The 11,185-nt window shown below is 37.0% G+C and overlaps 1 non-coding gene across 1 annotated transcript; it reads left to right on the top strand.

Moving 5' to 3' along the window:
• Positions 1 to 8,166: 8,166 nt before the first annotated feature.
• Positions 8,167 to 8,270, top strand: LOC112746164 (small nucleolar RNA R71). The gene has a single exon (XR_003174060.1). It is a non-coding gene; the product is annotated as a small nucleolar RNA R71 (small nucleolar RNA).
• The last annotated feature ends 2,915 nt before the right edge of the window (positions 8,271 to 11,185 follow it).

Raw genomic sequence — 11,185 nt, 5'->3', positions numbered from 1 at the left:
GTTCCATGATTGGGTGCAATTGCACATCTTCTATGATGGGCTCTCTTATGAATCAAGGAAGGCTGTAGACCATTCATCAGGAGGTTCATTGAACAAGAAAAAGACCGTGGAAGAAGCCATTGAAGTGATCGAGACAGTGGCTGAGAATGAGTACTACTATGCATCAGAAAGGCACAACACTAAGGGAGTCATGGAGCTGAACCATGTCGATACAATTCTAGCCCAAAACAAGGTGTTTGCCAAGCAACTAGCAGAGCTTACCAGGCAATTAGAAACAAAGCAAGTGGCTGCAATACACACACAAGATCAAGAGGAAGTAGGCATTGAAGGAGGTGATTGGGATGAGGTTAACTATGTGGGAAACCAACAAAGGCAATCATATGATCCACACTCCAACACTTACAACCCAGGCTGGAGAAACCACCCAAACTTTGGGTGGGGAAACCAACAAACCCAACCACAAAACCACAAACCTTACAACCACAACCAACAAAACAATTCCACATACCAAAACTCCAACCAAAGATCATACCAAGCCATACAAAACACTTACCCCCAATCATCATATCATGGCCAAAATAATCAACATACCCAACCTAATCCGAACCAACAATTTCAAGATCAATTAAACCGGATGGAAGGAATGATGGCAACCATGAGCCAAGACATAATTGAATTGAAGAGCTTCAGGGATGATGTGAGAACTACCTTAAGAAACCATGGTGAAAAACTCAAAAGGTTGGAATCTCAAGTAGGAGAGCTATCTCAACAGGCACCCAAATCAACTGCAGTGTTCCCTAGTGACACAGAAAAGAATCCTAAGGGGGAACAAAAGAGAGTAAGATGGGAAGAGTGCAAGGCCATCACCATATTGAAGGAAGTCTCAGAAGAAGAAGGAATCAGGTCCTCACAGCAGGAACCAGAAATCTTGAAAGAAGATGTGGAAGAAGTTAAGCAGGAAAGTGGAACTGAGCAAGCCAAGGATCTGCAAAAAGGCATGATGGAAGTATACCAACCAAAAGCACCATTTCCTGAGAGGTTAGGAGGAGGTGAAAAAAGGAAAACCTATTCAAGGTTTCTAGAGACATTTAATTCTCTGCATGTCAATATTCCCTTTCTTGAGATTCTTCATCAAATGCCCACACACATCAAGTATTTAAAGGAATTGTTAAGCAAGAAAAGAGTTTTGAAGGGAGGACAAACGGTAACAATGAACAAAGAATGCAGTGCTCTCATCAAGAAGGACACACTCTCTAAGAAAACGGACCCAGGAAGTTTTCATATCCCTTGCATCATAGGGGAAACAAAAATTGACAGAGGATTCTGTGATCTAGGAGCTAGCATAAATGTGATGCCTCTAACTCTTATGAAGAGGCTACAACTGAACGAGGTGAGATCCACTGATGTAATCATACAACTGGCTGACAAAACTCAGAAGCAAGCTGAAGGGGTAGTTGAAAATGTGCTGGTGAAAGTAGGAGATTATTATTTCCCCACAGACTTTGTCATTGTGGACATGGAGGAAAGCTATTTACACCCTATCATTCTGGGCAGACCATTTCTAGCCACTACTAGAGCGCTCATAGATGTAGAACAAGGAGAACTAATTCTGAGAATACATGATGAACAGCTCATTTTCAAAGTCTTCAAACCTGCATCTGAGCCTGAACCAGAATCTGAAAAGCCTAAAGATGATAGTAGCCATCCGTGTTTGGGGGAAAGTAATCCAGCAGCTGAGACTCTAAAACAGTCATTGGAAGGCAAACAAGAGTTGCAAGAGTTAGAGCCACAAGAATCAGTGGAAACAGATCAGAAGGATCCTCCTGACATAAAGGTCAATGAAGAAATCCTCAAGAGAAAGGGAAGAGTGATAGGGAGATTGCCAAGAGGATGGAGAAACAAGAAAATTCCCACTGAAGGTTTTTCTCCGGGAGATAAAGTGATCTCAAGTCATTATCTGCCAATCCCACCTGGCCTCCAGACCATTCCTTCCCAGCTCCCTCAAGTGTTCACAATCAAGAAAGTTCTTTCTATGGAACATTTAGAGGTCATGAATGAATCAAGAGGGGACGTTTTCATAGTGAGAGGAGAGGACGTCAAGCACTACAATCCACCCTAACAAGGGACAACCGTCAAGCTAGTGACGTTAAAGAAGCGCTTCATGGGAGGCAACCCATTTTTTTTAGTATCCTTAATCTTTAGTGCTTTGCTTTACATCTAATAAAGCATGGTTTCTTATGCATGAACTTGAATCCTCAGGACAACTATTGATTAAGTGCACTAAACCGTGCATGTAAATTACAATTGGTCTCTAAGTTTGGTGTGCCTGATGGCACTCCCAAATCTTACTCAAATTGAATTCCATCTTTCATTCAAGGTGCACAACCAAACATTAAGTTTGGTGTTCTTTTTGAACACAGTTTATGAAAAGCAAGAAGTTCCTCTGGATTTCAAAATTCATGACAAGTATACCATTCACATGTTTTAATGCTTTAGTTTCAATTACTTAGGGTAGTCACTTTGTTTAGAATCAAGGAGCCAAGGTGACTATGATTTATTAGAAATATGCACACTCATTAAGGACAACCAATATGGATTTCATGTCATCAGGAGACTTAACCAAAAACTAAGTTTGGTGTCCAAATAATAAGTGTGCATACATGTAGAAGTCACGGCTATAAGCTCATAAAGACAAGCATTGATTTACATGTGCAAATACTATTCATAATTCACATGGACCGAAAAATGATAGCAAATTTGTTTGTTTGTGCAGGTACAAAAGAAAAGACAAAAATGGAGGAAAAAGACAAAGGGAGGTACGTGCTTGGTCAAAAAGAAAATTCATAAATCTTTGAAACTAACACATGGGAAAAGGAAGTTCTGCAAGAAAAGAAAGCCACATATGCCAACACCAAGATGCCAATGTCTTGGCAATCAAGGAAGCCACTACTTTACAGAATGCAAGATACTCAGTCCAAGCTGACTACAACATCAGTTCGCAAATCAAGCTTAACTACATAGGGGAACATCTACACAAGATGGACCCAGCATTCCCAACTTATGATGAGTATTTCAAAGGGAGGAAAGAAGGAGAAATAAACAAGGCAATGATCCTTGAAAAAGGAGTGGAAGAAACGATGAAAAAGGCTGGATTCTGGAAAAAGCTCATAAGAAAAGACAAAGGAAGCACAAGTGGTCAAAAAGAGGCAGGAAGCAAGAAGAAGCAGGATCCCAAGAATTAAGAAGAACCAAGCAATAAATAAGAGGTGGTCTCGTTCCTTAATAATCAAATGATAATTGGTGAATTGTCTTTATGAACGTGTTTTCATCATAAGTCATTTAAGTGTTAGGTGGAGTCTTTTTTTTTATGAGTCGTTTTTTTTAGTATGTGTGTTTGTTAATTGCTTTGAATAAAGTGAATGCTTAGATGTTTGGATATAACTTCACCTTCTTAAACAAGTGCCTGCCATGCTTGTTCTGTTTCCAAAAATAAAAGAAAAGCTTGAACAAAAGTAACTTGGCTAAATTAGTGACAAATCAAGTAGAATTAAGTGGTGGTATGCATGCTTGATTGTTTAGTCACATCACTAAAATTAGAGTGTAGAATTATCATTTTTTATGTAGAAGTAAAAATTGTCTATGGATCTTGATGAATAAATGTCTTTGGCCATGAAAAAGAAAGAAAAAGGAAAAGAAAAAGCCACGGAAAAAGGCAACCAAAAAGCAAAAAAATTGAGAAAATAAGCTAGGCACCAATGGTTTGAACTTCTGAGACAAATGCCTGTGGTGTTTATGTATTAAGGATATGCTTGGATGACTAGGTTCTGAGGAGTGTTTCAACACTTGGTAACTTGGGTTAACTAACCCGGGATTATCAACCAAAAGTCCATTATCAAGAGCAACCTCAATACAAAACATTTAGTCACACAAAGAGGTGCTGGGCACCAATGTCTCAAGAAGGAATGTGAACTAAAATGCCTAAAGTGGATATGTGTAGTGCATTGATAAGAAAAAGAAAAGGCCAAAGGCTTGTGCAACACATGACACTAAGCAAACAAGGAGCAAAAGAAGCTCTAAGAAAAAGAAAAGAAAAAACAAAAGAAAAGTGCCAAAGACATAAGAATAACAGGAGGCCATAGCAATTTTTGATGGATGCAATGAAAAAGTGATAATCCTACCTGATAAGTATGAAAAGTGATGCTGCAACTTTCTGCATAGAACCCTTCTGATGAACTTCAAATGCTTGCTAATATAGCCAATGTAATTACTTTCTGTTCATACTGTCTTCTCAAATAACTCAGGACTTGCTTAGGGACAAGCAAGTATTAAGTTTGGTGTTGTGATGCCAAGGCATCATAGGCTAGTTTCACTAGCATTTTTCTGTTAGTTTTAGTTGTTTTATGCATTTTCTTGAGCTTAAAGTAACCAAAAATGGTTAAATGAAGAACAAAGTAATGAACCATCCAAACAATATGATTTCGATGCAAATTCCATGAGTTTTAGTTATATTACTTAAATGCTATGAATGAAAGATTTCTCATGAAATTTTGCAAGACTTTGATGCAATTGTTTGGATGATTTCAGGGAAGAAGAGGCTAAGCAAGGAAGCAACAAAATCAATAAAGGAAGCTTGAATATCACATGTGGAGTTTAAGTTCCAGTTTAAGCCTAAACTGGAGCTTAAACGCCAAAATCATGAAGGATAAGAAATGCTGGGATTGAAGTTTAACCTCCAGTTTGACCTCAAACTGGAGGTTAAACGCCAGAATGAAAAGCCTCACTTAAGGAGCATTCCACGTTTAACCTCCAGTTTGACCTCAAACTGGAGGTTAAACGCCAGAATGAGTATGCCACCCAGGGAGGAGTTCCACGTTTAACCTCCAGTTTGACCTCAAACTGGAGGTTAAACGCCAGAACCAGGAAGAGTACCAGGGGCCATTCCACGTTTAAGCTCCAGTTTGACTCAAACTGGAGCTTAAACGTGTTCGATAGTTTTTTCACTCCAGGGTTGCTCTCTCCATCTCCACGTTTAACCTCCAGTTTGACCCCAGACCTCCAGTATGCCTCCACCCTTTTCCACGTTTAACCTCCAGTTTGACCTCAAACTGGAGGTTAAACGTGTTCGACCTCCAGGGCTGCCCTTCCTATCTCCACGTTTAAGCTTCAGTTTAACCTTAAACTGAAGCTTAAACGTGTTCGACTACATGACTCTCCAGGGCTACCTTCTTCCATTTCCACGTTTAAGCTTCAGTTTAACCTTAACTGAAGCTTAAACGTGCTTCTACAAATGGCATCACTGGAAGTGTCTGGCGTTTAAGTTGCAGTTTAAGCTTAAACTACAACTTAAACGCCACTCTTGAAAAAAGGTTTCTGGGCCAAAAATATTGTGATTTAAGTTAGTCTTTGAGCACAATTATTAACTTAAACTTACTTTGGTATGAAACCCAATTGAATATCATGGTTTATGGGATTGGGCCTGAGGGATTGATGAGTTTGAAATCTCATTTATTGAGTCATGTGCCATTATTTGATTATCACTAAGTTGGCTCAATAAATGTTACAGGATTTGGATCAACAACCTCATCAAGATTATGGATCATAAACCCAAGACAAAAGGAAAGCAAGGAGAGGCCTCAAAGCCCAAGAAGCACAACTGAAGCTCAATATAGAAAGTGTATAAATAGGATAGAAGTTAAGTTAGAAGGGACTTGGACATTCATTTTTAGCTAGTTTCTTTTTCTTTGTAATTGAATTCAGAGCTATGATTCACTAAACCCCCTTTCATTGGGTTAGGGAGCTCTATTGTAATTCAATGAATCAATAATAGTTTATCTTCTTCTTCAATCTTTTCTCTTGAATTTTGTTAGAAAGCTTCTCGATTTAATTCCATTGAGTAGTTGTCTTGGGAAAGAGACTACTCATACTTGGAATCCTTCGGAGCCTTGGGAAAGGAATGGAGGATTCATGCTAGAGAAGCTTTCTCACAGTGGATTGGATTGGGGTTTGGATGGATATTGTGACATGTAATCCTACCAAATTGTGGTTCATGAAATTGTGTGGTATAATCAGTGATCAAGCATCATCTCTTCTTATGAACATTTAAACCAAGGGATTGGGAATTTGTTTGTTTTTAGAGAGCATTGGTGAGCCAAGGAATTGGGATCCAATCATATAAGATTGCCAAGCAAAATTCAATGAATGCATTGGTTGAGGAAGAGATTTACATGTTTTGATTCGGAGATTTCAATATCTCCTAAACCCAATGAATTCCCCATTTCTGATTTCCACTTTCTCTTTACATTCTGCAATTCAATTCTTGCAATCATCCCCATTCCCTTTTAATTTCAGCAATTTACATTTTGCTCTTTAATTCATGCAATTTAAGATTCAGCCATTTAATTTTCTTGTCATTTACTTTTCCCGCCAATTTTACATTCCGCAATTCTCATCTCAAATCTTGATTCCGCTCAACTAGAACACACTTCTAATCCGAATTGCTCACTCAACCAATCCTTGTGGGATTCGACCTCACTCTATTGTGAGTTTTTACTTGACGACGATAACCGGTGCACTTGCCGGAAGGAATTTTGCCGATCGTGCAATTTCCTAAATCGTAGCATAACACGTTTATGCGCATCAATCCTCTCCATGGTTACAGAAGGAGATCCTTGAGTCTTAAATACAAGGTAGTCCTCATTCAGTTGAAGGACCAACTCTCCTCTGTCCACATCAATCACAGCTCTTGCTGTGGCTAGGAAGGGTCTTCCAAGGATGATGGATTCATCCTCATCCTTCCCAGTGTCTAGGATTATGAAATCAGCAGGGATGTAAAGGCCTTCAACCTTTACTAACACGTCCTCTACTAGTCTATAAGCCTATTTTCTTGAGTTGTCTGCCATCTCTAATGAGATTCTGGCAGCTTGCACCTCAAAGATCCCAAGTTTCCCCATTACAGAGAGTGGCATAAGGTTAATGCCTGACCCCATGTCACATAGACCCTTCTCAAAGGTCATGGTGCCTATGTTATAGGGAATTAGGAATTTACCAGGATCCTATTTCTTTTGAGGTAATTTCTGCCTATCCAATGCATTTAGTTCATTGGTGAGCAAGGGGGGTTCATCTTCTCAAGTCTCATTACTAAATAATTTGGCATTCAGCTTCATGATTGCTCCTAAATATTGAGCAACTTGCTCTTCAGAAATGTCTTCATCTTCTTCAGAAGATGAATAGTCATCAGAGCTCATGAATGGTAAAAGGAGGTTCAATGGAATCTCTATGGTCTCTAAATGAGCCTCAGATTCCTTTGGTTCCTCAAAGGGAAACTCCTTATTGGTCAGTGAACGTCCCAGGAGGTCTTCCTCACTAGGATTCACGTCCTCCTCCTCTTTGGGTTCGGCCACACCAAGTAAGGTAATGGCCTTGCACTATCTTTTTGGATTCTCTTTTGTATTGCTTGGGAGAGTACTAGGAGGGGTTTCAGTGACTCTTTTACTCAGCTGGCCCACATGTGCCTCCAAATTTCTAATGGAGGACCTTGTTTCATTCATGAAACTTAAAGTGGCCTTAGATAGATTAGAGACTATATTTGCTAAGCTAGATGGATTCTGCTCAAAATTCTCTGTCTGTTGCTGAGTGGATGATGGAAAAGGCTTGCTATTGCTAAACCTGTTTCTTCCACCATTATTAAAGCCTTGTCGAGGCTTTTGTTGAGGCTTCCATGAGAAATTTGGATGATTTCTCCATGAGGGATTATAGGTGTTTCCATAGGGTTCACCCATATAATTCACCTCTGCTATTGCAGGGTTCTCAGGATCATAAGCTTCTTCTTCAGAAGATGCCTCTTTAGTACTGTTGGAAGCAGCTTGCAATCCATTCAGACTCTGAGAAATAATATTGACTTGCTGAGTCAATATTTTGTTCTGAGCCAATATGGCATTCAGAGCATCAATTTCAAGAACTCCCTTCCTCTGAGGCGTCCCATTACTCACAGGATTCTTTTCTGAAGTGTACATGAACTGGTTATTTGCAACCATGTCAATGAGTTCCTGAGCTTCTGCAGGCATTTTCTTTAGGTGAATGGATCCACCTACAGAATGGTCCAATGACATCTTTGATAATTTAGACAGACCATCGTAGAATATATCCAAGATGGTCCATTCTGAAAGCATGTCAGAATGACACTTTTTGGATAATTGCTTATATCTCTCCCAAGCTTCATAGAGGGATTCACCTTCTTTCTATTTGAAGGTTTGAACATCCACTCTAAGCTTGCTAATCTTTTGAGGAGGAAAGAACTTGGCTAAGAAAGCCATGACCAGCTTATCCCAAGAGTTCAGGCTATCTTTAGGTTGAGAGTCCAATCATATTCTAGCTCTGTCTCTTACAGTAAATGGGAAAAGCATAAGCATGTAGACCTCGGGATCAACCCCATTGGTCTTAACAGTATCACAGATCTGCAATAATTCAGTTAAGAGCTGAAAAGGATCTTCTGATGGAAGTCCATAAAACTTGACGTTCTGTTGCATTAGAGAAACTAATTGAGGCTTTAGCTCAAAATTGTTTGCTCCAATGCAGGGATTGAGATGCTTCTTCCATGTAAATTGGAATTTGGTGCAGTAAAGTCACCAAGCATCTTCCTTGCATTGTTATTATTTTCGGCCATGTCTCCTTCTTTTTCGAAAATTTCTGTCAGATTTTTTCCAGAGAGTTGTGCTTTAGCTTCCCTTAGCTTCCTCTTCAAAGTCCTTTCAGGTTCAGGATCAGCTTCAACAAGAATGTTCTTATCCTTGTTCCTGCTCATATAAAAAAGAAGAGAACACAAAAGAAAATATGAAATCCTCTATGCACAGTATAGAGATTCCTTTATGTGAGTAGAAGAAGAAAAGAATAGAAGAAGAGGAATTCGAACACCAAAAGAAAGAGAGGGTTCAAATTTTGAGATAAATAGAAGTGTTAGTAAATAAATAAATAATTAGATGGAGATGAGAGAGGAAAGAATTCAAAAATTAAATAAAATAAAATAAAAATATTTTTGTTTTCAATTTAAAGTTAAAGTTAAAATTTGAAAATAAAAAAATTAAATTAAATTAAATTAAAATTTAAAACAATTAGTTAATTAAAAAGGAATTTTGAAAAAGAGGTTAGTGATTTTCGAAAATTAGAGAGAGAATTAGTTAGGTAGTTTTGAAAAAGATAAGAATCAAACAAGATAAGATTAATTAAAAAGATTTGAAAATCAATTTTGAAAAGATAAGAAGTTAGATAAGAAGTTAGAAATTGATTTTGAAAAAGATGTGATTGAAATTTATTTTGAAAAAGATTTGAAAGAGAAATTTAAAGAGATTTGGTTTTGAAAATTAAAGTTGATTACTTGATTAACAAGAAATAAAAAGATATGATTTTAAAATTTAAAGATTTGAACCTTTCTTACTAGGCAAGTAACAAACTAAAAATTTTGAATCAATCACATTAATTGTTAGCATTAATTTCGAAAATATGAAATAGAAATAAGAAAAAGATTTTGAAAATAAATTTTGAAAATTTCTAAATTATGAAAGAAAAATTGAAAAATATTTGATTTTTGAAAAAAATTTGAAAAAGATAGAATTTTTAAATTGAAAATTTAATTTGACTCATAAGAAACAACTAGATTTTAAAATTTTTTTAAAAAAGTCAACTCAAATTTTTGAATTTTGTGAGAAGAAAAAGGGAAAGATATTTTTTTGATATTTTTGAATTTTTTATGATGAAAGGGAAAAACAATGAAAAGACTCAAAACATGAAAATTATGAATCAAAATAGACAATGCATGTAGGAACACTTTGAATGTCTATGAACATCAAGAACACTTTGAATGTCAAGATGAACACCAAGAACTTATTTTTGAAAAATTTTTAGAAAAGAAAGGCATGCAAGACACCAAACTTAGAAATTTTCAAACTTTAGATACTAACAAATTGAAAATACATATGAAAAATAAGAAAAGACACAAAACATGAAAATGCAAATATCAAACAAAGAAGATCATCAAGAACAACTTGAAGATTATGAAGAACATCATGCATGGGTTTTCGAAAATTTTAATGAAATTAAAAATATGCAATTGACACCAAACTTAAAAATTGACACAAGACTCAAACAAGAAACATCAAATTATTTTTGATTTTATGATTTTATTAAATTTTTTTTTTGTATATTTTTCAAAAATTATATTGAAAAAGAAAATAAGGATTTCAAAAAATTTTAATAAGAATTCCAGGAATCATGCAACGTTAGTCTAAAGCTTTGGTCCAGGAATTAGACATGGCCAATGGCCAGCCAAGCTTTCAGTGAAAGCTCCGGTCCAAAACACTAGACATGGCCAATGCCAGCCAAGCTTTAGCATAAAAATCAGGCATACAACAGCTGATACGATGGGAATCAAAAAGCTCTTGTGATGATGAGTTGAAACCTCGGTCCAGAAGATTAGACACGGCTTCACAGCCAGCCAGATTTCAACAGATCATTATGAAACTCTAGAATTCATTCTTAAAAATTCTGAAGCCATAGAATATTTTATTTTTTAAAAATTTTTTTGAAAATTTTTTCGAAAATAAAAAGAATAAAAACAAAAACTTAAAATTAAAATAAAATTACCTAATCTGATCAACAAGATGAACCGTTAGTTGTCCAAACTCGAACAATCCCCGGCAACGGCGCCAAAAACTTGGTGCACAAAATCGTGATCGTTCATTCCTTGGTAACGGCGCCAAAAACTTGATACGCACGTTCATAATTTTAGTTCTTTGTCACAACTTCGCACAACTAACCAGCAAGTGCATTGGGTTGTCCAAGTAATAAACCTTACGTGAGTAAGGGTCGATCCCACGGAGATTGTCGGCTTGAAGCAAGCTGTGGTCATCTTGCAAATCTCAGTCAGGCGGATTTAAATGGTTATGTTGAATTGATAATTAAAATATAATTAAAATATAAAATAGGATAGAGATACTTATGCAATTCATTCGTGAGAATTTCAGATAAGCGTGTAGAGATGCTTTTGTTCCTTCTGAACCTCTGCTTTCCTGCTGTCTTCATCCAATCATTCCTACTCCTTTCCATCACAAGCTGTATGTTGGGCATCACCATTGTCAATGGCTACATCCCGTCCTCTCAGTGAAAATGGTCCAAAATGCGCTGTCACCATACG

This window comes from Arachis hypogaea, chromosome 14 (assembly GCF_003086295.3).
Source record: "Arachis hypogaea cultivar Tifrunner chromosome 14, arahy.Tifrunner.gnm2.J5K5, whole genome shotgun sequence".
Taxonomy (NCBI): domain Eukaryota; kingdom Viridiplantae; phylum Streptophyta; class Magnoliopsida; order Fabales; family Fabaceae; genus Arachis; species Arachis hypogaea.
Note: the sequence above shows the minus strand (reverse complement) of the source record. Positions and strands in the feature narration are given on the sequence as shown.